General features: G+C 39.1%; 1 long non-coding RNA gene across 1 annotated transcript; it reads right to left on the bottom strand.

Annotated features, from left to right (window-relative positions):
* Positions 1 to 13,004: 13,004 nt before the first annotated feature.
* On the bottom strand, positions 13,005 to 24,286 carry LOC123970418. The gene is made up of 2 exons (XR_006824971.1): positions 23,772 to 24,286; positions 13,005 to 14,873 (listed from the first exon to the last, which is right to left on the bottom strand). It is a non-coding gene; the product is annotated as an uncharacterized LOC123970418 (long non-coding RNA).
* Positions 24,287 to 25,475: the final 1,189 nt, after the last annotated feature.

The raw sequence follows: 25,475 nt of genomic DNA, 5'->3' as shown, positions 1-25,475 counted from the left end.
GTCTGATTGAAAACGCCTCCTCCGTCTGGCAATTCGGCTGTTTGCAGGTTTCCTTCGTTGTAGCTGGCGAGACCACGTGGCTTGGTCTGACCTCGGTGAAGTTGGCTCGACGAAAAAGGCTTAAAATGAAACTTGGTCGTTCCTGAATTAGTCCAGTGTAACTTAACGGACTTATAACTTTAAACAAAAGAAATAAAGAAAATAAAAACTGGAGGCAGATCGATGTCGCGGCACTTCAGGTGTGTAGCTTCAGGCGAACAAAGGCCTGTTTGTTTCGCTGGCCGAGTCTGGGCGTTGCCTGGCGGGGCACGCCACACGTGCCGAAGCGTCCAGAGGGCCGAGCAGAGTGGCAGAGCCAACAGCGAAGAGAAGAGAAAGGAAGAGAAGAGAGCGAAGCGAGGTCGCGTGTCGCTCTTTTGTTGTCTGGGGCGTGGTTCCCCAGGGGACTGCCTTTCTAAACTTAATGTCTAAAGAAAAGAAATCTACTTGCACGTATTATAATCAAATATTTTCCACAATCGAATCTCAATGGTTGAACGGTTGTACTGTTCTAGGCATTTGGTAACAGGAAACAATTGTCACATTATTGGTCAGGATATTTATACATTTAACGGCATTTCCGACGAGGGCATGTAATACTTATTTCGCCCACTTGGGGGAGCTCAGGTTACATGAGGAAAGCTTGGATTACATTAGATGAAGGAGTGTCTTGCTGAAAATAAGAACACTGCACAAGTAACTTCTTTTCAGCACTAATAAACAACAGATAGCAACAACAGTTAACATACCTACTCAAATAGAGGCAAACGTAATCAGGTAACTAAAGATTTAATTAAACTTTGAGTCTTTGGAGATTGCAGTCCAGTTCAGTGTCTGGACCATGTCACACCTAGGTGAGACAAGGAGTATCCCTTTGATGTGGTAATAAAACAAAGAATAAGGTCAGTTGCCACGGAAACGTGTGTGGGGGGCCAGTTTTGATAGGCTGTTCAGGGAGATGCCAATGGCTGGCTCGTGTCCCTTTGTCAGTTTAACAGTCAGGCCCCGCGTTATCAGCTTCGGAATCAAAAAGGTGCCAGTTTTATGGTCGGGATAGCACTTAGAGAAAGCAACTTTGACCCCTCCCCTTCTTCTCTGGGGAGGAGAAAGGAATTTAGGGTAGCTCCAAATTTATTCAATGTAAAATGCACAAATCCACACCGTTGTTCACTACATATAAGATGAATAATCTTGGAAACAGACACCTATTTCCAGGAAAAACGCCTAAAATAACATGCCAAAGATGACTCAGTAATAACTCCTCAACCATTCGGCCTTGATGCATAATTCTGGTCTCCTTTGAAAGGTCAGAAGCTAAGGAATATGAATCAACCTAAATGAATTGGCTAAATGAACCTATTTATTTTTCCATTAAAGAGTTAATTGAGATGCAATAAAGGAAAATAAGATATTTTCATCCTTGCCTGGGATAAAATAGATACACAGTAAAAAATAGGGTGTCAATATTTCAGCGTCAACCTATTTTAACCTACACAGAGTATTTACAACTATATGGAGAGTAAACTGACTCCAAGAGTAGAGTTATAAGTCAGTGTAAAATTCAGAAGACTTGCAGTGAAAAATTCAACTCTACAGAGTGATGATTACGCGCGCCTCCGGTGTGCATGAGGGATCCGATGCTGTGCTGGTTTTCTTGGAGTGTAGTCACAGTTGGGTAAGTAAAGTTAACATTCCCATGTTTGCAATATCGTTAAATAATTGTTATCCAACTCAACACCGTTTCATAGTTTCATAGATGTCGATTCAGGACATGTTGGCAGCATGTACCCTTCTGTTTGATATTGTCAAGTGGCTAGGCTCTATGCTAACATATTACTAGCAGTTCAGAAGTTCAGAAGTTAAGATGCACCTATGTAACATGTTAACTAACGTTACATATTTTTTCTGAATGCTGATGAGGTATGAATATGTGCTGCCTCTTGTATTGTAAAATTATATAAAGGTAATTATTGTTTATTAAAATGCTAATCGCCAGCAAAGCTAATCGCTAATAGCTTGAAGCACATTAATTATATTACCAATGGCCTAGCGGCAATTGCTGTGGTTGCCCCTCTGTGTGGACACAATGCTCTTAAGTTACTAACACTAGTAACTTATGGCTTGCCCGTTTTTTAAGTGGCCGATGTGGTGCCTAAAATTACAAGTGGTGATTTGTTTTTTTGTTTTTTACAGTGCCGTGCACACCAGCTATCGGTGCTTGCTCTCCCTGATGAATTCCAGTAACGTCAGTTGTAAAGTTGTAAAGCGGTGTTTATGCACCGTGAGACAATGAGTGGTGGAGCAGAACTTTGTATCCCGCTGTAACGAAGTAAGTCTCTTGTGATGCTACCACAGCAACTGGAGGGAGGATGAGACGTTTATAGAGCCAGTGTTTCCCCATTGTGTTATGTGTCAGTAAAGCCTCATATCAATCACATTATAAGTATACAGTATATCTATTTTCCTTTCCTGAACAATCTCCCTCTCCTCATAGTCTGCACCGTGGAAGTATTAAGAGGTCTGCACTCTACACACAGAGGCACAGTTTCAGTGTACATTTTAACAGCGCGACCCGGTAAGATCAGCTGGCACTGACGAACACTGTGCACACGCGACTGAACCAGCTGTGAAAACGGAGTCTCGGGTTAAAAAAAAAATCCGAAACGCGAGTCGTGCTTTAAAACTATTTTCTAACTTCTTTCAGTGGTACTGCTAGCTGCTACAGTTTGAGACTGAGACGTGGAGAGAGTGACGGACCAGAGTCTGTGTATGTGGGGGCATAATAAGAGTGTATAATCTGTCAAAATTAGATAGGCAAATTAGGTATTTCTTTATTTCATTTTCTCTATTAATTCTTGGTTGTTATTTTTTCCCTTTGTTTAACAGAATATGCTGCTGCATGTTGTGTTTGGCAGGGAGCAGAAGTATGTTAGGCTGTCTGAGCTAACATTCAATGCCTTCATGAAAGAGGGTTAGTTGGTACATCAGGACAAAATACCACAACTTTTTGCTTGGTTAATGCACCTAATTCATCATTAAAACCATTCCTTCCGAACTACCTAAGTTGATCATTGTTTCTACTGTTTAAAATGGATGTAAATTACCCATTGACTTCAGCTTCAACGTAACAGCATTTTGTGAAGAAATGAGGCTTACTTCATTTAGTTTAGTTTAGGAAATGGTCTTTCAAATTTTGTAACAATTTCTGTAATATTCTTTTCCTTTTACTTCAGTGTGCCTAAAATTTAACATACCAGAAGATAGGCAGCTAGATATGAAGTATGACCAGTCTGACACAGAAGTTGACGCAGAGGTTTTTGAAGAAATAGTGAAGGAGTCACCTGGAACCTTCCGAGTCATGTTGGGCAATGAAGAACATGGTAATTACTGACAATTCACAATTGTGTTCATATTAAACTTAAAGTAAAGTTTGGGATGGGAGCATTAACAGTTCCATTTAATATGCTTCTGTTTTGTTTATATTCCTTAATGCACAGATGCTTCTCTGTCATCATCATCATCATCATGCTCAACAGCATCTGACGATACTATCATTCTGAACTTCACGATGTGTGACCCTCCCGAAGAAGCAGCCGCTGTGGAAGGAAGTCAACCTAAAAGGCCATGCCACATAAACTATGAGGCAAAAGCGGTGGGTAGTGGACACTGTTGTTAAGTCTAATCCGGACTTTGTTCCATTTGATGGGAAGTGTTTTTATGTAATCAATTTCCAGTCTTACAAATGGTTTAAACATTTCTGACTGCATATTTGATTTCTCTTTTAAGTTGATTGAAAAAATCCTAACAACAAAGCCTGGTGGTGAACACATCATGCAACAGTATGCAAAAACTAAAACCCTGAAAGATGCCACCAGAAGACAGATGATAAAAATACTTGCCGCTGAAATGACACAAACACGAGTAAGAATCATACATGTAGGTTATGAAGAAACATTGTTATTATTTGTATAGTCACTGTCCAATTGAGTGATGGTCATCATTTAATGCATACATAAAGTGTCAGAGTATGATGTATGCACAGGGGATAGTTGCTCTGTTTCCATATCTGGAAGACCCATATTCACAACATGGATATGTAAGTAAAAGGGTCCTTACAACATTAAACACATAATTGCCCTTAGAAATGTTGATAGCATATTCAGTATGCATGTATTTAATTACATAGGAACATTACTACAATCCAGAGAGTGGTTCGGGATACCTTGCATGGCGGTTGAAGACCATTCAAAGAAAAAATACAGAAGAAAGAGGTGCCTCAGTTAGCAAATCTCCCAAAAGTAAGTTTACTTATCAGTTACATACAATTTTGTTGAAATGTGTAGGCAGGAGTCAATAACATTGTGTTTTGTCTTAAGATGGTGGGCCAGGCCATAGTCAACCCAGACCCTTCACCGCTGACAAAGTGTTATCTGATGAGGATGTGGAAGCAGCTATTGCAATTTTTAGACACTCTGCTGATGAAGACACTGTCCGTGAGAAGATGAAAGCTATCTTCAGTTATCGTCATTCAATGGTCAACGATGAAAAGAAAGCAGCAGATGTCTTCTCAGTCTTCCTGCGGTTTCTGGACACACCAGGACTGGTAAGACCTTTTCATTAGTTCAATCACTGAAATGGCCCATGCAGCATGCAGTGTCACTTATCACTCCTTTCTGTGCAGTGTATTTTTGCATTACAGATAGAACAAGATTTCAGGCTCCTATTTGGCGAGGTCACTGCCAACAAATTCTTGGAAAGGTGGCCCACCATTCTCAAAGCAAAATTTATAAAGGAAAGCCATGGACTGGTACCCACCACAGAGCTCTTGGATTTAATGCGCAATGCTGAGTCAGCTGCTGAAGTTGAGAATGGTATGACTGGCACTGTTTTTAATTTCTGTTGTTGGTTATAAAGGTAATTGTGCCAATTTAATAATGTTAACCTGATGTTTGTGGTCTGTAGGCTGGGAAAGTGACATGTCTGCCATCTTGCTGCTGCTACATCTGCTACCCCCATCTACGCAAGGACGAAAGAGGCCAGGAAAGATGTCTGCATCTCAAGCTGTAGATCACCTCGTCAGATTCCTAAAAGTATGCTGAACAGCTGTTTAAATATACTTTCCATCACCTAATTTTCATGCAGTTTGAGATGATCTGATCTACTGTCAGAGATTGGTCACTAAATACTACTGTTGTGTGTGTGTGTTGTAGGCTGGAACCAGTGTACAGCAGCATCTAGACAACATCACTCAAAGCAGGCAGCCCTACCTTCTCGCTCAGGGACCCACAAGAAGCTGCATTCACACCTTCTCCATCGTGATTGACAACCATGCACTTCCATGTAAGGCGACCGGTTCAGTGGGAGCCCTTGACGAACTCTTTAAGGCCCATTATGTCTTTGGTACATCATACAGTTCTCCCCTGCCCAACCTTTTCACTTTCCTGCAAACGTCGATTTCTAACATTGACGTTGGGAAAACAAAGGAAACTCCCAGAGTTGCAGAGTTGCGAGCAAGAATGGTGCGTTAGCATCCGGTGAGATCAAACAATGAAGTGTTTTCTTTGCAAAAGTGACCAGGGTAGACCAAACAGCCTTCTAAAGCACCTTAAAGTAATTCATGGACTCTGTCCTGGCAAGACTCTTGATCTTAAATGTGGCCAAGTGGGATGTTCACGTTCTTTTGGTAGCTTTTCTGGCTTTAGGAAGCATCTGAACAAGTGCCATGTTAGCGGTTCATTTGAGTCTGTAGAAGATCTTGTCAAAATGTTCTTGACACAAGTGATGCCACCGATGTTGATGCGTCATCTGAATATTTAGAGGCTGAGTCAGAATTATCTTCAGCAAACCTTGTAAATAGTCGTGCAGCTGTAATTTCTGATTTAAAAGCAGCAGGTGTAGGCCAAAATGTTGTGAACTCTAGTGATTTCCATGGAAGAGATTGTTCAAGATATCCAGCAGCATGCTAAAGAAACTGTCATTAAGCATCTATTTAGTGATGAAAGAGAAACTGAAATGTGCAAGAAAGTTGAAGCATGTTTTGAGGAATTAGAGAATCCTTTCACAATTCTTAATTCAGAATACAAGCGATCAAAATTTTTATCAGGCAAGTTGGAAATTGTACAACCAGTTGAATGTGTAATTTGCTCAAGATTTGACACAAGGCGAAATAAAAAGACTGGAACATATGATCAGATAGTTGTTCAAGATAATTCATGTATGTTCCAATTTTATCTACATTGGAGTCAATATTTAAAAGTCAGTATATCGCAGAAATGTTGAAAAGCTCAGCCACTGATGACTCAAGACTAAGAGATTTGTGATGGGTCTTTATTTAAGACTCACCCTCTGTTTTCAACTGAAAAGCACACAGTGCAGATCCAAATGTTGACTTTGAGGTTGCAAATCCTCTCGGTTCCAAGCGAGGTATTCATAAACTGGGTGCAATATATTTTACCTTAAGAAACTTCTCTCCGAAATGGAATTCTTTTTTGGCCAACATACACGTGTGCCTTATTTCATGCACAAGCTCTTAAACGGTACGGTTTTAGTGAAATTCTTGCTCCAATTGTTCGAGACATTAAAGTGTTAGAGAATGATGGAACAGAGATTCCACTATAGGGTGGTCATGTTCGTGGTTGTTTGATACAGGTTACTGGGGATAATTTAGGCTTACATAGCTTGTTTGGTCTGGTGGAGTCTTTCAGTGCAAGGTACTGTTGCAGGTTTTATTTAGCTGAAAAAGATGACTTTCAAAGAGAATTCTCTGAAGATTCTTCCAAAATAGTGTTAGGCACCAAAGACGCCCACACTGCTCACTGTCAAGAAATGGCTCGTAATCTATCTCTTCCTTATGTTTTTGGTGTGAAGAGTTCATGCTTATTGAATTCATTGACATATTTTCACACAACTGAGAACTTCTCAGTTGATGTGATACATGACGTTTTGGAAGGGTGGCCCAGTACGAACTAAAGCTGTTGTTTTTGTATTTTAAAGAAGAACCCATAACACTGGGGGAGCGGAATTTGAGAATACAAAGTTTTGATTATGGATTCATGGAGAGAAATAATAGGCCAGTGGCTATGAATTTGGGTGGAGAGTCTAATGATCTGGGACTGAATGCAGTTCAATCATGATGCTTATTGAGCAATGTTCCTCTCATCTTTGGAGATTTGGTAACCTCTACTGACCAACAGTGGGGCCTACTTCTTTATTACTACAAATAATTAACATTGTATTTTCTCCCATGTTATCTCAAGGTCTGTGTGTATATTTAAAACATTTGATTATTGAACACCATAAACTGTTTAAGATGTATCCCTAGAAAAAACTTTTACCAAAGTACCATTTTCTTATCCATTATCCCTGCTGCATTCAGAAAATTGGACCTGTACTTCATAGCTGGTGCATGCACTATGAAGGTAAGCATAATTTTTTCAAGAAACAACTCAAATCATTTAAAAATATCACCAAAACACTGGCCAAAAAACACCAGAATCATATGGCATACACTTGGCGATCTTCAACAACTTTTAGTTGGTTAGACATTGGTCTAGGAAAAATAGTGTGTTTAGAAATGGTAAAAGGAGGTTCTGGAATCGCCATGTCAATGGAACTGCCCAGTAGTGTTCAAGTTATGAAAGTGAATTGGGCTAAACACAATGGGTTTGTTTACCGCCCACATCTAGTTATTTGTGGCAAAGTTGAATCTGAAATCCCTCTATTTTTATCAGATTGAGTCAGTTCTGATAATACATGTGAAATTGTTGCTTCTCACTTCACCTTTATTTACAGTAACTTTTCAAGAGCATTTCCATGCATATGAAGTGACCAGGACAAAACAAGATTTTGTTGTCTTTCATATTGACAACCTGCATTATCCCAGACCTTTTGACATGCAAATGTCATATGGAGTGAATGACACAGCTCTCTTTGTTGTCCCATATTGCTTTCTCTGGTGAGCATTATACCACTGTTTAAAAATGTATTAAAATTTACATTTCAGTCAAGGCAAGTAGGGCAAGTTTGTAATGTTAATTAATTGAAAAAGTAAGTACAATAAATGCTGCTACTGTAACCTTCTATGTTTGTGTTTATTTCCATTTGATAGATTATGTAGTGGGACAACGGTGTCGATTTGTGCATTTTATTAAATAAATTTGGAGTTACTCCAAATTCCTCTTTTCCTCCCAGAGAGGAGCAGGGGGGTTAAAGATCAACTTTCAACAGACTGCTAAAGAGACCCCAACAGAAGGGGGGGTGGAAAGTTGCTTTCTTTAACTGCTATGCCTGGGCAGTTTATCGTAAAACTGGCGCCTTTTTGATTCCGAAGCTGATAACGCGGGGCCTGACTGTTAAACTGACAAAGGGACACTAACCAGCGATTAGCATTTCCCTGAACAGCCTATCGGAAAGGCAGGAAATCCTAAACTGCCCCCCTCCCCGACACACACACACACACACACACACACACACGTAACCGTGGCAACTGACCTTGCTCTATGTTTCATTACCCCATCAAAGGGATACTCCTTGTCTCACCCACTTGTGACATAACCCAGGAAGCCGAACTTTAAATAACCAAAAACTCAAAGCATTTAATTAAGTTTAATTAAATCTTTTAGTTACTTGATTACGTTTGCCTCTATTTGAGTAGTTATGTTACCATGTTGTTGCTATCTGTTGTTGATATTAGTGCTGAAAAGAATCTAAATAAGTTACTTTTGCAGTGTTTTTATTTTCAGCAAGGTTAAGGACACTCTGTCATGTTATGTGTAACCAATGCTTGTTCACAACACTTTCTCACAAAATTCCTTTAGAAATGATGATAAAGAAATGTCATACTATACTCTAGTAATTATCCAGCTTGAATTTAAGGCTGAATTCCCCATTTCCTAAGGAAAGATTGTTTTGGATTAATCTAAGCTTTCCTCATGTAACCTGAGCTCCCCCAAGTGGACGAAATAAGTATTACATACCATCGCTGTAATGGTATAAATATCCTGACCAATAATGTGACAATTGTTTTCCTGTTACCAAATGCTTAACTTAGAACGGTACAACCGTTTGACCATTGAGGTTTGATTGTGGAAAATATTTGATTATAATACGCTCAAATAGATTTATTTTCTTTTAGACATTAAGCTTAGAAAGGAAGTCCCTCGGGAAACCTGAAACGCCCTCTGGAGAACCACGCCCCAGGCAACAAAAGAGCGACACGCGACGTCGCTCTCTCGTTCTCTGCTCTTCTCCTCCCCTTGTGCCCTGGCCTTCCGCTATGCTCTCTGGACGCTTCAGCAAGCGTCCGGCGTGCCTCGCCAGGCAACGCCTAAGAGTCCGCCAGTGCAACAGGCCTTTGTTCGCTTGAAGCTACACACGCGAAGTGCCGCGACATTGATCTGCCCCTCAGTTTGTTTTATTTTCTTTCTTTCTTTTGTTTTGTTAAAGTTATCAGTCTGTTAAGTTACACTGGACTAATTCAGGAACGACCAGGTTCCATTTTAAGCTTTTTCGTCGAGCCAACTTCCCCGAGGTCAGACCAAGCCACGTGGTCTCGCCAGCGGCAACAAAGGAAACCTGAAAACAGCCGAATTGCCAGACGGAGGAGGCGTTTTCTTCAGTCAGACACGGAGAACCCCGGAGAATCCCTAGCAAAAAGCCATTATCGGGCAGCTAGCGTGGGACCCGTGCAACAAGCCAAAGCAGGCCGACAAGCCGTAAGACCTAACAACATTCTGTGGTCAGAGATGTCCCGTAATGTTAATATTTCCTTTTAACTCCTAAACTCATAGTTTACTTTCATTAGTTCTCCTATGCCGTATGAGTCAAATGCTTCCCACAATCGAACCTCCATTCTCATTGTGCAGCCATTGTTTATTTTCCCTGTATTTAACCATCCGTTTCTATTGCTTTAGTTAACTTTAGTTATTAATAAATTCACTGTAATCAGGAAACTGTGTGTGTTGCCTATTTCCACGTCCCTGCCAAGAGAATTGACCCTTTAGATATGAGACTGACTGATTGATTTAAGATAATTATTAGTGATTATTAACTGATTACTAGTAATAATTGTATAATTATTAAAAGCTACCTAGAGGTTCGGAGACTCTAGGATTATAACAACTCCGGTGGTGCCCTGAAACGAGGAATATTTTTTTGATTTTATGAATTATTAAAATTCATAATTGGTCTGCGTGGGTTCTCTCCAGGTGCTCCGGCTTCCTCCCACCGTCCAAAGACATGCTGACTAGGTTAATTGGTGACCCTAAATTGTCCTTAGGTGTGAGCGTGTGTGGTTGTCTGTCTATGTGTGGCCCTGCGATGGACTGGCGACCTGTCCAGGGTGTATCTATCGCCCGATGTCAGATGGGATTGGCTCCAGCCCCCCCGCAACCCTGTACGCAGGATAAGCGGTTGACGATGGATGGAGATTAGATCATAGCAATTCAGTGATAACATAATAGTAAAATAGCATTATATGACCTAGATGTAATAAATAACACTGTAGAGAAATAAAAATGTATTATTACACATTAGAGAGTCATTTTAAAAACAAGTAAAATTAACTCTATAAAGTGTAATCATATTACTCTGAACAGTGTGAAAAAACGTTAAATGGCTTTACATTTTTCATTGTTAATTTTGACAGTGAATTGAGTAGAATTAACTCTGAAAAGTTGACACTGGCCATAGAGTACATTTTACTCTATTTTTGAGTGGGACCAAATGTTATCTGAAATATCACCATCAAGACCATCATCCTGTAGATTATAATGCAACTGAACATCTTCTAATGCACTTGGAATACAACTGTAATTGTAAATTTGTTGAAAAGAAAATATACAACAGTTACACAATTTTTCAAAAATGTCCATGTTTTAGCCATATTTATTGTTTAGATGTTCACTTTATTGGGAGTTTTCTTCAACACACTATTTCTGTCCATACAACCACGTTCCAAATAAGATAAAGCTTCCAAAACATTGAAATATTGATAAAAACAGTGAATATTGATCAACATTCCTATGACTGAAAGCACTCCCATGCTTTAGAGGCCCACAACTTGAGAAACATCGTACAGGGCTGTAAATGGACTCTTTCTCTTTGTATTGATGAATCGTTTGATATATTGGATGTTGGGTAGCTCCTATGAGTCGGCCAGTAGATGACGATAAAAACAGTTGTGTTCCAAAGCAACACTTCTTCTCTCCTTCATTTTGAAGAGAGAAATGAAACCTAAGAGCTCAGGGGTTGCGCAATACCAAGATGGCGGCCCAGGCGATCTTTTCACCATTTCACACAGAAAACAGCTGTTTTTGGACTTAAAACAGCGAATACGGCAAAAGTCAGCGGTTGTAACTGTATATTTATATAGGTGTGTTATTATTATCGGCTAATAACTCTGTGATTTTTGATTTGAGTGATATGAGTTACATAGCTGATCAGAGCTGGAGCTGTGCCATCTTTAGAGTGGTCAGACGGCGATGTAGGATGAGATGAGAGATATCTGGATGGCATTAATTAGAAACCGGACAATCAACTTATGTTGCACTCTCTCTGACAATGAGGTGTTTAATTTTGACTGAATATCCCAATTTAAGTAACCTTATTGAGTTGGTCAGCCCATCTCAGGACCAGGCCAGTCGTTTCTAACTGGGCCAAATGCTTAATATTTATTATTATTATTATTAGGCATATTATTATTATAGCTAACCATATTAAACTTGTACAAGTGCCAAAACCTCATCTTATGCACCGTCCTAAAATTTTAAATTTAAATTTTACAATTTATTTGTAACTTTATTTATATAGCCTATATTCAGTGTTTCCAACAGAATGACAATATATTTTTCTAGTACTATAGTTTCTAGTAGCCTAGGTTATTCCTAATTTAACCATTTCAATTCTGTTTCACTCTCATGTTTACTCACTAGCCTACTTGAATCTGCTCTCTCTGCATTCACTTCTAATATTCCCTCACAAGCACACACATACACCTCTGCTGCAAACACAGTGGCTTGCCCTTCCTCTTTCTCTATTTTTTTCCTCTTTCCTCTTTCCCTGTATTAGTCGGACCTGTTGACTTTCTCCATCAGCAGTGGGCTATGATTTGTAAAGTTACCGAAATGACACAGCACTCGCGATTTCCACCTGTGATTCCGTTTTCAGCCGCAGGTGCGCCGCATACGGAAGCCTATCGAAACTGAAACCAACGTTGTAATGTACCCAGATACACCTGTGTGTTCACTGTTGCACTGTCGATCATCCTGCCCCGTTCTATAGAGCTGGAATTTACATTTACAAATTAGCATAATAGGTCCCCTTTGTTATCTTTGATATAATCTTTATGCCATGCTTTACTACAAGTTTGGAAATTAGTATAATTATCATAATTATAATTGTCCCACAATCACTGTCAGGATCTGTCCTGGTGGGTGACATAGCCAAAAACCTACAGACTTGACCCTCGCTGTCAGAATGGGAGTTGTGTATTTACAGATGCAGTGCCACTTAACAATCACACTTAGCATTGCTTTAACAGTGAAATATTTCAGCCAATCCGTAGTTTTTTACAACTGGCAGAAAAAAAGAACATGAGGTTAAACAGAAGCTCAAATTAGGCAGTCAGACTCAAAGACACACAATGTGTAGTACTGCACAGTGGGAACAAATCATCAATTTATCAGCACATCACTTGCACCCCATAAATGGCAGTGTTAGGATGTTAGCTATGACCCTGTAAAGTAAGACAATCTTGGATCTTGTCAATTATAAAGCCATAGCAACCAGCTTAACACACGGTTTTAGCATTAGCAAGATCAGAATTAAAGTATCCAAGACATAAAATAGACATAAAAGAGATAAAATGATGCAAAAGCTCTTATTTATCTAGCTCAAGAATAGATGTTTGGATTATTTGTATTTTCAGATTTAACATCTCTCCTTCTGATAAAACAGAACAGTCACCATTAAGAACAGAATGACCTTTATCAACAAATGCATCTGAGGACTGGCCAAAAACATCAGCAAAACTGAAATGTGGAGGCGGTTGCTTCAACTAACTAAGGGAAATAAAAAAATAAAAAACAAGCCAATACTGTGCTGCAGATCACAAACCAACACAAAAAGACTACTGAAATACTGGCAGAATTAAGAAAAGAAGTGGCCAGCACCTGGTGACACAACCTTGAGGGACATACCAGAAAAGGTGGTTTACATTTTGTGCTATATCAAATGAAGGGAGAAAACGGAGGACAGATGTCTCCCAAAAAACACTGCATCAGAAGGGGGGTAAGTAAACAAGGTAGTGGATAGAGAAATTAAAAACATAAACACACACAAACATACAAAAGTGCAAGCACACCAATCTGCTCCTCCTGACATTCACTCATCTGAGCAATAGAATTTCAGACTGGTTTGAGTCAGTGCAAGCCTTTTTAAAGAGGCTGATCTATCCACATATCATCTTTAACTGTCTGGCGGGATGCCTATTTGTGGAGCTGGCCATCAGACATTACGTCAGCATTTTTTGTTCCCCCACACCAAATAAAATCTCCACACAGCCATTAGACGTCACAGGCTGGGTTCTAACTTTTTAGTCCAGGGTCTTCTTTAATTGCATCGCAGAATGTCAAATGAAAAATCAATATTTTATTATTTCTACCACAAATCCTAAAGGGCATGTATTATTAAGTGATATCTTTGAAACATAACCTGATTCAGAACTATGTCCAGCACTTTTCCTAAGAGCATGAATGAAAACATAAATGGTGCAGAAATTCAGAATTAAACTAAATACAAATATTGTCTATGGTAAACTGTGTACACTGGTATGGTTTTGGGGATTGTGCCTTCATCCCACTGTCTGATTGTTATCAATGTTTCCTTAAAAGTTGGATTTCAAGTTAAAAAGTTAAAAGCCTGGATCATTTAATATGATTGGACCTTGGCTTTCCATAAGATTTTTAGGTCCTTTACGTCATATTAAATTTTCTATTTAAATATTTTAGTTTTTAGGGCCCAAGCAGAAAAGTGTTTAATTTTGCTGTAAATGGTGATAATTTTCATATTCAATTCAAAATGGCTGCCTTCCTGAAGAAGCATTGACTGGGAAGCTGATGCTGATACATTGCAATTGCCTTTAATTTGCAAAATAGTATTGTATGAGTATTCTTTTTGATCAAAACAGCATAAACAACCTTAAGGATGCTAAAATTTAGCAGGCAGGTGTGTTCTGTTCTTATCCCTTTTCATATAACACTGTGAAGATTATGAAAATTATTAGGTAAACCTCTGGTAGAAGTCAGAAGATTGTTAAACAAAATTCCACTGACATCTCATGCTTCTGCTAGTCCTCCTTGTGCTGTGCAACACCAACAAATTGAATGTGTGTGTGTGTTTGTGTGTGCAAGGATCCGTATGTGAGTTAACGTCTCAATATTGACATGTTCTATGCTACACACATGAATTCAATCACAAGCCTTTGTATCACTTATGGCCTCTCAATGGCACCATGGCAAGAGGACACATTTATTGGTATTTTGTTCCTCCCTCTAAATAAAATCAACATCTCTCACTATTGATACCATCATGTCTTCCAGAGACCAGGCTTGTCTTCGTCTATCCTTCCTTTGTCAATTTCATCCTCATCACTTGTCTTCCTCCACTTCTTCCTCTCCTCTTTATGGTGTTGGTAATCCTGCCATTGTTGTTGCGATCATGTTTGTATTCCCAACATAATTGGATGAAGTACCGGCTGTCTAGACGGGATTGGCACATCAATTGTTAGCCATCAGTCTCCTTTACAGATGACTTTACTGTGCCAGATGACTTTCTGTCTATGAAAAGAAAGATAAGAAAAGAAATAGGGCTTTGTAGAAAGGGATGAGTTATCCAAATTTTAAAGCCACTGAGCAGATTTGAAAACGAAGGACAAATATTCATTTCGGCGCGAGTGTGTATTTGTGGTTTTATCATACATGCCTCTCCATGCATATGTGAGTGCACTTTCTCATACAGTATGTGCTGTTACATCTGCCAAATTGAAGTGCTCATAGCCATTTGTAGCCAACTGTTTTTATGTATGCTAACTTGTGAAAACTGAAGAGGCGAAGAAATAATCCAGCGATCCCCTGGATCCTCCATATAATTTAAAGAGAAAGAACCCAAAAAGTCAGGGTGCAGTGAGGAAGGCAATTCCTTAACCGTATGCAGATGAACCCAGCTAAAAGAAACAACACCACAGGACCAAAAAAAACACAGTGATTCACTGAGAGAAATGTCAGGGGCTAAAAGACATTGCAGTGGCTCAAAATCTAAGATGAATGTAAATTAGACACTTGCTGGATTGTCATAATAATCTGGAATTTTTTTAAGTGATTTTTTCCCAGTATGATTGGTGTTTACTAGACAGAAAACACAGTGATCACAGAGTAGAAATGGATAACGAGACTGCTTCATGCTGTAAGCCTGAGGCCACTCTGAGCCACTGGGTGGTGCACTGCTGATAACAACCCATTAGCTGCTAAATGAGTGACCTAACACAAAAAAATGATCTAACAGATCCAGCACTGAAATGATGAAAGCAGCATTTGTTCACAGGAACATCATCAGCCACTCTCACATCGCCGTTTTTATCCTTTGCCTTTCATCCTCTGTTACTTTATCTCATTAAAGTTCTGGTTCTTGACATTGAAAAAGCAAACAACTAATGGCACAAATGTATCACTTGCTTACATTTGTACTACATAACAGGATCAGATTAATATATCTTCTTTATATATCAGGTATTTGTGTGGTGGCTACTGGCAACAATAGAGTAATACTGAGACAATTGAATCAAGCGTTTTACATTTCAGCTCATGTTGATCAGGGAGCAAATGGGTTAGGTAGAAAATTTAAAGGTAAATAAGTAGTTTCAATAAAAAGACAAAATGATTCCATAAACGATGCAATATACAATATTACACACTGCATTTGTAATATTAAATTAGCATAAACAAGTTTATGTTTTTGTTAATTACAGTGTCTTGTAATAAACATAAGAAAGCAACGACTTCTTCAGAGGACACTCTGTGTTTTATCACCACCATGACCCAAGAGGTTTTGCAGTGCTATAAATAATGTCATGCTACTTTTGCTTTTGCTTCTGAGAGTCAACAGTATCAATTCCCATGGCCACAAGAGGCCATTGTCAGCCAAAACATAATGAACTAGTTAACAGGTTTCCAACCAGGGCCATGTCTCTAATCACCTTTCAAGCCTACTTAGTGTTATTAACCCATCCCATTCTGTTTGTCTTACTTTTTTTCATCCTGAGCTCGGAAGTCAATTTACTTTCCCACCTCATCCGTCCCTCTGCCCATTCCCATCCTTTCATCCTCTAATCCCTCCTTTTAGCCCCCTTGTCTGCATTCCTCTCCCTTCTCCAGGTACCGTCTAGTGCTGGTAATAGGCACCATTGCATCTGTCCCAGACCAACCTAACCAGACAACTTCCTCCTCCTACAGTACGATCATCCACCCTCAGTGTTAAATATTTCCTCAGATTCACTCATTCTTGTCATAGTTCACAGAAAACATTCAGCTGCTTTTGGCACAATGGCTACTTTTCAAGCAGCTTTTCTTCAAAATCAGGAAGTTGTATCAACTAAAAGCGTCCTGATTTTTAAAGGATATTTAATTTTTAGAATTCTTCTACTTTTTGTAATGCACAAAGCTTACATTTATTTATCAGGAATTATTGCTACTGTGGAAGGGCATGATGTAATACTGTTGCTATATTGTACAGCAATAGGATCCATTCGTTTTGCACATTTTCATACCACTCCCTGCTATACTGTATACAAACTACTTTCTGTTTGCTCCATTGTAAAGTCCACTTTGTATATCATTTTACAACTTGTTGCTGCAGTGGTTCTGCTTTACATTGGAGATTATTTAATTTTCACCTGCTCTATTTGAACCTGAAACAAGAACTTAGTTAAGGAATAGGTTAGACTTGAGGATTTATTGAATGGTATTTTATTATAGTAATTAGATGAATATTTAACAAGCACATTATCTGTTCCTGGCAGCCAAAAACAGCCTAAATTATGGGCTTATTGTGTTTATCATGGACACAATAAGCCATTCCAGGTATTGTTGATTGCTCACTCTAAAGGTGACACTCCTTCTCTCACTGTCATTTACTCACTGTTGATGACACAGTGTGGTCATTTTGCTTCCCATGGTAATGGGATACAAACAACAACAACAGCTAAACATTTTAAATGCCACCTCCTTCTCTGATGCTGTCTTTCTTTCACCTACTTCCCCCATCACTATCTTTCTTTCTCTGTCATACACAAATTTAATGATTCTCCTTTCATACGTCCTAGATTCCTCAGAGAAAGTGTTTTTGTAGCTTACCCTTTATTAAAATGAAAGACTGGAGGGTTCAGCGTCTCTTGATATTGTAGGTCACTTTCTGTGTGCATGTTAATGCTGTGTTTTTACTTTCTTGTACCTGTATATGAGAGAAAGAAATGGGTATTGCATGTTTAAAACTGCACTCTGACTTGCCAGTTTATGAGGTACAGTTAGGTAATATTGAGGCTGCAACATTAATCTGATGAATCTGACCTTTATGAAGCTGATTATTTATGAGTGTCAGAGAGGTCTGTTTGGAGGCTGTTAGTTGTGTGTGGTGCTGTTGAAATCTACTGATATATAGTGAATGATGTTAAATAAATAAAAATATTTTTGTAGATTAGTGTTCGAAAAGAAAATATAGCTAATCATGGTGGGAACAAAAACACACCACATAGTGTGCTGAACTGAGCAAACACAGAACTGCTGTTTGCACCTTATAAAATTAGTCTGCTAGTGTTTGCTACAAATATTGTATAAAACAAAACCCATCAAAACTAGTTTTTCACCTAAAGCCAATCGTAAATCACAACGCATCAGAGAGATATAGAGTATCAAGTCAAACCAGTCAAAGTTCTAAAGCTTCTAAAAACGGATAGGACTGTCCTGCCTGTCCTACAGCCTGCTCATACTACAGAATGCATGAGCAGGCTGTCGACAAAGCTTGATAGAAACATATTGGTAGGAGTGTTTATATTTGTAAAGTCTGACCTCTGGGATGCAGAATGTTTCCTTTTGGGACATTAATGCCCACAGTAAATGTCCTGTTATGTATCCAAATTCATTATGCAATGTCTTGTTGGCACAAGACTGCATATTTACCAGAACAAACAAAGGTCCCCTGGGAAGCATAAAAGGCTTCAGTTAATTTCTGGTTAAATCTTGACATATCCTATATACAAGTTTCTTTTTTGGCCTAATGAATGCAATACAGGGAAGATCAAGGGGTCATTACAACCAAATTGCCTACTTTTTGCACAGTATTACTGTGGACTATGCATTGAAAGACTCAGTATGAGTTGATTAATTTTATTTAGGGGTTGTACCAGAATAGGTTTAACATAGTTTAATTTTCAAAAAACACCAATCTTTTTGTCATACTGCACATTGCTGCAGCAGCTCTTTTCACCCTGTGTGTTCGTTTTAGCTACCGAGTGAAGCTTTTTTGGGAGTTGCGCATGTGCAGTACCTAGTTAAGGACTACCAGCCATTTAGAAGCAGAGTAGGGTGGCTCAAGGTATTGTGAACCAAAACAAAGTCACTTCAGTGTAGAGCAGTGGGCGGATGTCTTGTCACTAGCCATGTTTCCATCTAATTGTCATAGGAATTTTAAGCGCACTTTTGAAATGTCGCAAAAAACAAATACAAAAAGAAATTGCATTTCCATCAGCTGGTTTGGAGTGAATAAACCAGGCTATAGCAAGCGTAGTTACGTCAGTAGTTCACGTTACACATGGCTGTAATAAACAAGACATATGGGTTCCAAAACAGAAACAAAAGTCGCATGACCCTGATGGCCATTGATCTTGATCCAAAAATGGAGAGAGGTCCTCAGAAATGTGTTTCAAGCTGGCATGTTGCCAGCTATGTCTCCGCATGTTATGGGAATATCCGGTGTTATGCCGAGTTTTGCATGCCAGCAGAGAATTGCATGCACCTCCAAATAATGCTTATAAACGGTACAATATCCTTTGTGGGGTTCATCAATGGTGATAAATGATTTGAAGTATATATTTTATGAACGTTTAGAGTTGTTAATATTTTATTACACTCAGTAGATTCAGCATTCATTGAGATTCAGCGAAAATATAAAAAATTCAGAGTTTCGTAATTAGCATTTCCTTCACTTAAAATAAGATATCTGATGTTAGCTAGCTGAGAGCCTACCCTGTCATTTTATTATCACTATGTAATTTCAAATTTTATGTAATTGTCAGCTAACACTGGTGCTTAGGCATGAACAGTGAAATTGGGGATTAGTTATTGTAGAGATACATTTTTACATCAACATATAGTTTATTATTTCATTTTAAGTCTTTTGAGAGTCCTTTCATAATAAACATGGCATTTGTTTCAACTCTGGAATTCCCAAAAGTTCCCAATTCCCCAACAACAGTGTCTGACTACTGCTTTATTGGACGCAGATTACATCATGAACAGTCAACATGAGCAAGAGCAAGGGAGATATTGTTAAAGTTGAAACTTTAAACTTGATGGGAATGATAAGAATTAGGAATTAGATATGATAATGCAGACTGTATTTTATGATAGTGTCTTTGGTTCTGGTTCAGCATTGTGTGGGTCTGGTCTGAGCGTTCATCATGGTCTGCTTTTGTGTGCCTGACTTGCTGGCAGTTTGCTCTAGAATACTTGGTGACCCCTAACTACAAAAGTTGTTGTGTGGTATGGGGCACTCGTGAACTGGTGTAATGAATTTGATTTATCATCATCTACATACTGTAGACATAAGTTAAATAAGCAAGGATATTGTAAGCTTTGTAGATTTTAGTTCACTGAAGCACGCGCCTGCGCTGTACTGGGTTTCCTCTTTTGACCTGGGAAAAAAGTTGACCCCCCCGGTTGTCACTGTATAATTTGCACCCTGGTGAATGGCTCAGCCATATCTGGAACACATGTTACAGACCCCAGAGGCATAGCCTCAGATTTTGCAAAGTAAATTTTATATCCCGAAAATAATAATAATAATAATAATCTTTATTTGTAGAGCACTTTTCAAAAACAAGTTACAAAGTGCTTTAACAAGTGTAAAGACAATAATACCCAAAAGAGAATAATACAAAAACAATAAAAGATAAAAGCAAGAAAGCATTGAAAAGAATAAAATACACGTTTAAGATAAATATAAAATAAGTAAAATAGAATAAAATAAACTGGATAAAATAAAGTCAAATAAGATCGGGAAAGGCTCTCCTATAAAAGTATGTTTTAAGAAGGGACTTAAAAGAGTTCACTGACTCAGCCGACCTGATTTCCTCGGGCAGGCTGTTCCAGAGCCTCGGGGCCCTGACAGCAAACGCTCTGTCCCCTTTAGTTTTCAGTCGAGACTCTGGAACAGACAACAAGTAAATTCTAAAACTAAAAAAATTTCTAAGTTGATAAAAACATGATTGAACAAGCTTTGTGGTGTGCTGCTCAAAATTTAAATTACTATCAAACCAAACACCAAGGTTCTTTGCCACAGGCTTAATGTGATTTACTAGGGAACCAGCACATGGCAGTATTTGTTTTGCCATCTGCTGGGACCCAATGACCAGGATTTCTGTTTTGTCTGAGTTCAGCTGGAGGAAATTATTTGACATCCATTTTTTAACTTCACAAAGGCAGTTGTTAAGTGAACTCAGCATTCCAGGGTCTGTGGATCTGACGGGCAAGTATATTTGTGTGTCATCAGCATAAATATGAAAAGAAATGCCATGTTTATGGATAATATGTCCAAGGGGAAGCAGATACAAGGAAAACAAAATGGGTCCTAAGACCGACCCCTGAGGCACACCATATTTAACTGGACAGAACGAAGAGACATAGTTGTTTACAGACACGCAAAACTTCCTATTTGACAGGTAGGATGAAAACCATTCTAGGGCAGTACCAGAGATCCCCACCCAGTGCCTCAGTCTGTCTAACATGATGTTGTGATCAATGGTGTCAAAAGCAGCGCTAAGGTCCAGGAGTACCAGGACTGAGCACATACCTTCATCAGCAGACATTAAAAGGTCAATGGTGACTTTAAGCAGGGCAGTCTCAGTGCTGTGGTACTTCCTGAAACCAGATTGAAACTTTTCAAATATTTTGTTATTATTTCCAGTACAGTGAGCAGCTGTTTGGACACAATTCTTTCTAGAATCTTTGCAATAAAAGGCAGTTTTGAAATTGGTCTAAAATGATGTGGGAGGGAGGATCTAAACCAGGTTTCTTTAAAAGTGGGTTCACTCAAGTTGTTTTAAAATAATCAGGGACACAACCAGTAGATAGGGAGCTGTTGAAAACAGATATCAAATGGGGCCCAACAGAATCTATTACTTTCAGTAAAAACTTTGTAGGTAATACATCAAGTGGGCTGGAGGACACTCTCATTTGTGATACTGTTTTTAAAAGCTCAGACAAGTCGATGGGATAAAACTGGTTAAAACTCTCTTGTTGCTGGTGAGGGATCTCTGAGTAAGAGGCCGCGGGGGTAATAGAGGCTCTGATTGACACCACCTTATTGGTAAAATAAGATAAAAACAATTCACAGTCATCATTACTTCCAGCTGAGGCACAAGGAGGGGTTGGGTTTACCAGCTGATCCACAGTCTTAAACAGACACCGAATGATGAAATGACCATAATCAGGCAGGGATCAGAAGTTTGGGGTTGCGATAGATCAAAATGTCATCCGTGTATAAGGTAATTTTGTGTTCCCTTTCACCAACGAAGATACCAGAAATTAAAGTGTTTTGCCTTACTGCTTGGGCCAGCGGTTCAATAGCAACATCAAAGAGCAGAGGGCTGAGGGGGTCGCCCTGCCTATTCCCGCGGTGGAGGGAGAAATTGTCGGATCTAAGCCCATTAGTCAGAACTGCCACCGTCGGAGTATTATACAGAACCCTAATCCACTTCACAAAATTGTCGCCTAGGCCAAATTCTTCCAGAGCATAGAACAGATACGACCACTCGACCCAGTGGATGATGTTAAGGAGCCTCCTCACATTATCACCGGCCCTTGACAAAACCAGTTTGGTCCTCCTTAACAAAATGGGGCAGAGCCTTCTCTAGACTTAAGACAAAAAATTTTGGAGATTAAAGTAGGGCTATCGGCCAGTATGAGAAGCAGCTTTTTTAAGGATGAGAGAAATGTTGGCCTCCCTAATGGATTGAGGTAGGATCCAATTTATAAATGAATGATTGAGCATAGACAGTAGAGGGTCTAAAAGAATACCACAAATCTCCTTATAATACTCACATCTAAACCCATCTGGCCATGGGGCCTTACCAGACGGCATAGATTTCAAAGCAAGTAGCGCTTCCTCTCTTGTAATTGGGGCATTTAGTTGTAATTTTTGATCATCTGTAGCCTTGGGAAGTCTTAAATCTGCAAAAAAACTGACACATGAGGGTCAGGGCTGTTCGGAACTATATAGGTTGGAATAAAATGATGCAAAGTGTTTATTAATGATTCTAGTATCGAACGATCTAACACCATTAGAGTCAGTAATAGAGACTATATTTTGAGAATCTGCCCTCTTCTTGACGAGATTAGCAAGATATCTTCCAGGTTTATCCCCAAACTCATAAAGTTTGTAAAGGGACTGTTCAGAGTCCTGAATCAGAAAAGTTTTCAATGCAGCACGTGCGTATAACAGTTCCTTGAGCAAATCAGGACTCGGGCCAGATAAGTGATTTTTCTCCAATTCAGTTAATCAAGATTTGAGAAGTTTACGCCTGTCATTCTTTCCACTCTTTTGGATGCAACAAAAGACATAATTTATCCACAAGAGTATATTTTACACGTCTCCCAGAGGACAGAGGGATTATATGAGGATGATGAGTTGATAGAATAAAAAATCTTAAATTCTGAATAGGGTGAAGCTGCCTCCACAAATTAGAATAGTCATTACCACGACTTATATTAGTGTAGCCCACCTTTCCCTATCTTAAGCAGGGTGGGGCCCTGAGTTCTTAAATCAAGCTAACTGAATACTTGAAATAAGGTTCCTTTTTATCTTTGGTCTCTATACACATTAATTGTCTTGGGTTTCTGTATTTATCTCAAATGTTTTGCAACACTACTGTCACTAAGCTAGGTTCATCTAACGTGTATTAGCTCTGTAAAGTCACACTAAACCTGCATTAGAGTAACTAGCATGCTGCAATAAAATAAATGTACCACCTTGTCAACAAAACACAGACATTTAACTTATGTGTTGAATATACCTTTGGTAAAAGTAATAACAATGCAACACACCAGGGTTAGTTTAGAAATAATAAATCCCCATTTTACTTTGGCAATTTTAACATAAACAATAAATATTATCAGTCTCTTTGGAATATCCCTTTTCTTGAATACCAGGGTAACGCAATAATATTAATCCCCTTTTACTTGTGTAAACACACTATAACAACTTTTCAGTTACCTTCAGTTCAAATTCAACTCTAATGTTAACTCAGTGGGCCCACACTCACCAAGCACGCACACACACAAGCCCGCATATAAAATAAAATAAAACCCCAAACTTCGTTGCAGGCCTGTTGCGATGCTTTAGAGATTCGATACTTAAACTATTGGTCCACTTCACTCAAAGGAGCAACAGAATGAAAGAGTTTTTACCTTAAGCAACAGTTCAGTCCACTGTGCAGAGTTCAACAGTCTTTCCCGGTCTCCAGCAAAACAAGGGCAAGCAGGTGTCCAAAGATGGCGTGGTCTGTCCCGCGCTCTGCCGCTGGGGTGAACAGGGGTGCGAGCATGCGTCCAAACTGACGTGGTCGCTGTCCCTCTTTCTAAAGAACTCAGAGCTTTGATTTCGCAGTTGTAGCTTTCAGATAACTCTTCACGGTTTTCACGTCGAAACCCGTGAACTAGTCCAATAGTATACAGCTGAGTTAACGTTAGCTATAACTGGCTAAGAGTCCATTCACTTTGCTAATGAATGCTAACACAAAACACTGTGTGCACACAGCTATGATACACACGTGAATAACTGTACGATACATTTCGGGAAGAAATGTCTAACTTCTCACAAAAGTACGCAGGACGGTATTCTGTGGTAAGACTGTCGAGTGGACAGTCAAGTGGACAACCCCAGCTTACTACATACTACTTTGCATGAACTTCACACACTTCGCATCGCGTTCGATCGTAGTCAAGCTCCCACTGTTTTTTTTTCCTCTACATTCTCACTCTCTCTTCCTGTGCACCTCTGAACCCCCCACATAGACCACTTCCTCTTTACTAGACAGAACTCTTCACAATAAAACGTTTATAACTGCACATATTATTAACGTATTTATTACACTGTAGCTTTTTAATCTTTTATGAAATAGCTTGTAAACCACATTTTTAACAACAATGAATTTGTTTTAACTAGATCACATGCTTTATATGCTTTTTATCAGTTAATCACAATGTATAGCATTTTTAACCCGGCTACATTAGTGTGAACCCTCACTTGCTTAGAAGGGGGAGAAATGTCAGACGGAATTTTATCAATTAAGGGATTAAGGTGACAATTGAAATCTCCTTGCACAAAAGAGTCCCCTGAAGCCCGTTCCATAAAAACTGCAAAAGCCTTGGAGAGAAAATCGGGGAATAGGCTGGGGGACAATATATTGTAGATTCATAAATGTTACCTCTTTTCCTGCAAGTATTCCTGTAACAATTACATACCGACCCTGGCTGTCTTTAACACATTCAAGAGACCAAAATGCAAGCTTTTTACTAATCAAAATGGCTATGCCCCTACTGAAAGAAGAATATGAGGTAGCAAAGATGTGCCCCACCCAACTCCTTTGCAATTTAGCATTATCCTTGTCCTCCAGGTACCTCTCCTGGAGAAACGCAATAGAAACCTCTTCCTTCTTCAAAAATGATAAAACTGCCATCCTCTTGGCAGGCTTTTGGAGGCCACGGATGTTCCAAGAACAGGTCCTAATATTATATAATTATTAAAAAATAATATTATAACATAAAATAATATTATATATCAGACCATTAGGCACCATTAGCCATAAAGGCAGGATAAAAAAGTCATAGCCGGTTACACCTACACTCATTCTGTATGTGCATCCTATGACCCACATTATCAGATACATAGGTCAGTTACATTTAGCAGAAATAGAAAATGCCACACTGATACCCCACATAAATCTTATACACATGTCATGTCCTGAGCTAAACACATGAACACACACAGCGGCCAGCAGAGAGAGACGGCACGCTGTCACACGAGCGTAGCCAACAGCTATGCTCGTTACTGTAAGTACTGCAATAAAACCTTCACAAGTATATACTTTATCAATACACCTGTGTGTAGGG

Source organism: Micropterus dolomieu, linkage group LG04 (assembly GCF_021292245.1).
Source record: "Micropterus dolomieu isolate WLL.071019.BEF.003 ecotype Adirondacks linkage group LG04, ASM2129224v1, whole genome shotgun sequence".
Classification (NCBI taxonomy): domain Eukaryota; kingdom Metazoa; phylum Chordata; class Actinopteri; order Centrarchiformes; family Centrarchidae; genus Micropterus; species Micropterus dolomieu.
Note: the sequence above shows the minus strand (reverse complement) of the source record. Positions and strands in the feature narration are given on the sequence as shown.